The 2,500-nt window shown below is 52.0% G+C and overlaps 1 protein-coding gene across 11 annotated transcripts in view; it reads left to right on the top strand.

Moving 5' to 3' along the window:
- The first annotated feature begins 2,126 nt into the window (after positions 1 to 2,126).
- Positions 2,127 to 2,500, top strand: part of r (carbamoyl-phosphate synthetase 2, aspartate transcarbamylase, and dihydroorotase rudimentary) — a 108,406-nt gene continuing 108,032 nt past the window's right edge. For all 11 annotated transcript variants that reach the window (XM_086550567.1, XM_086550565.1, XM_086550562.1 and 8 more), the window contains exon 1: positions 2,127 to 2,405. The gene's annotated coding sequence lies outside the window, so the exon portion shown is untranslated. The remainder of the gene's footprint in view (positions 2,406 to 2,500) is intronic.

The raw sequence follows: 2,500 nt of genomic DNA, 5'->3' as shown, positions 1-2,500 counted from the left end.
GGATATACCGTATACCCTTCATATATATTGTTGTTACTCGTGTATTTTTTTATGTATTTATTCTTCTAGAGTACATGCAATACCTTCATCATCTTCGTATATTATTTTATTATTGTAGTCTTAATCTTTCCGTAACCGCCTCTATATATTAACACCTAGACATGTGTATGTATTTCCAAGCAGCTTCTCAACCTCTGATCACACTTCTTCCCTTCCCCCCCCCCCTCCAACAGCCCTCTCCCTCCCCCTCCCCTTCTTTCCCTCCGTTCTCTCCCCCTTCAGCTACCACCCCCCTCCGTCACTCCTTCCCTCCCTCTTCCCCCTCAACCCATCTTTCTCTCCTTCCCTCCCTCCTTCCCCCTCAACCTACCCTCCCACCCTCCCTTCCCCTCAACCCACCATCCCCTCCTTCTCTTCCTCCCTAAGCCCACCCTCCCTTCCCTCCCCCTCAACCCACCCTCCCCTTCTTCTCTCCCTCCCTCCCCCTCAATCCACCCACCCCTCCCTCCCTACTTCCCTCCCTCCTTCAACCCACCCTCCCTTCCCTCCCTCCCTCCCCCTCAATCCATCCCCCCCTCCTTCCCTACCTCCCCCCCCCCTCCCTCGCCCCCCCCCCCTCCTCTCACCCCGCAAAGACACGTAAACACACACCCTACTCCCCCGTAACTCGCATGCCTTCAAAACATACGCCAAGGAGGTTCATAGACGACATGATCTTGATGTGATGTGCGCCGGGATCCTGTATTTGTTTTGCTCATTTGTTATTCATGTTTATCAACTTATCTCTTCGCGTATCTATCTATCTGTTGATATTATCTAGCTATCCCTTCATTTTTTTTGTTTATCTGTTCGTTTATTTGATCTATCTCTTTATCTTTCTTTCTATGTATCTATTTATAGTAGTTCCGGGTTGGATGGGAACGAAAGAAGAATGATATGGAGAAACTAGGAAGTCGACGGTTTATCATTTTGAACCGTCGGGAGTAACGTACAGTTATCGCATATGAAAAGCCTATCTGTTGGATTCCTTTATTCATTTCTTTGTTTTCTCTCTTTCTTAGTCCTTTTTTTTACCCCTTTCTCTCTCTCTGTATGTGTGTCTCTCTCTCTTTTCTGTGTGTGTGTGTGTTTGTGTCTGTCTGTCTGTGTCTCTCTCTCTTTTTTTTTGTGTGTGTGCGTCTCTCTCTCTCTGTCTGTCTGTCTGTCTGTCTCTCTCTCTCTCTCTCTCTCTCTCTCTCTCTCTCTCTCTCTCTCTCTCTCTCTCTCTCTCTCTCTCTCTCTCTCTCTCTCTCTCTCTCTCTCTCTGTGTGTGTATGTGCGTGTGCGTGTGTATGTGTGTTCCTGCGTGTGGGTCTCTCTCTGTGTCTGTTTGTCTCTCTGTTTCTCTCTGTCTGTCTCTCTCTCTCTCTCTCTCTCTCTCTCTCTCTCTCTCTCTCTCTCTCTATCTATCTATCTCTCTCTCTCTCTCCTTCTCTCTCTGTCTACCCATCTATCCATCTGTCAGTGCGAACCGAAGAGGAAAACCACACTGGACGGTGGCATTCATATCATCAGATCGATTCTATGGGACCAGCTTTTGCAACATTAATGTCCCTTCGAGTCACGTGCTTCCGCCTGTAATTTCTGGCCGGCGTTATGCGCAAAGGTGCTCTTTCCTGATTGACATGCGGACAAACGCGTGCACACTGGAATTAGGGACGAGTGCACCTCCGCCATGGCCTTGTTAGGACGACCTAGCTCTCCCTCTCCGACCGGGGGTGTCCTGCAGCAGTACTTTTATATTCGGTCACTCTTGTGAAAAGTACACCAAAATCAGGGAAAAGTATGAATGAGTCGACCACGTGCCGAGGCAGACACGTCCAATGCGGAGATCTCAGGTTGGCCTCCGCTGGGCGGGACTTCGGCGCAACTCGGGTCGGGGAAAGGTCGTCCCACGCCCCTGAATTTGACCTCTTTTGCCCAGCTGAGGGCCTGAGGGGCGAGCGTGCCATCGGCCAACCTTAGTACCACCGGAACACGCCCATCGCGGCGAATGCACGCCCGTAATTAGGCGAACTTTCATTGGCACCCCTTACCGGCAGCGAGTAACGATCGAGGGAGGGTCCGGACCGAGCGCCAGGCTCACAGCGCCAGAGAGAACGGCGCTCTCGCGGTCCTTAGTGTTCCCCGCGACGCGATCGTGGCTGCTGGCAAAGGCAGAGGCTCCGTCCCGCTCGCTCCTTCGCTCCCTCGCTCCCTCGCTCACTCACTCGCTCGCTCGCTCGCTCCTCGTCCGCGCTCACCGAGGGATCCTGCAGGACTCTCCACGGCTGGCTCGGGAAATCATGCTAGAGAGCGGACTGAGGCTGAGGCTGCTCGCTCTCGATTTCTGCCTTGGGGAAACACGCCCGCAGAGGTTGGAAAAGGTAAGGATGGAGGCTGGCGGAGTCTGGGCGAGGAGTGCTAAGTATGGCAGCTGGTGCATTCGATCAGGATTATTATTATTATCTTATGACAGGTG

The sequence above is a fragment of the Penaeus japonicus genome, unplaced genomic scaffold, assembly GCF_977035675.1.
Source record: "Penaeus japonicus unplaced genomic scaffold, GWHDUDI00000001_assembly GWHDUDI00000024, whole genome shotgun sequence".
Lineage (NCBI taxonomy): Eukaryota > Metazoa > Arthropoda > Malacostraca > Decapoda > Penaeidae > Penaeus > Penaeus japonicus.
The sequence above is the reverse complement of the archived record's forward strand: the minus strand, read 5'-3'. Positions and strand labels throughout refer to the sequence as shown.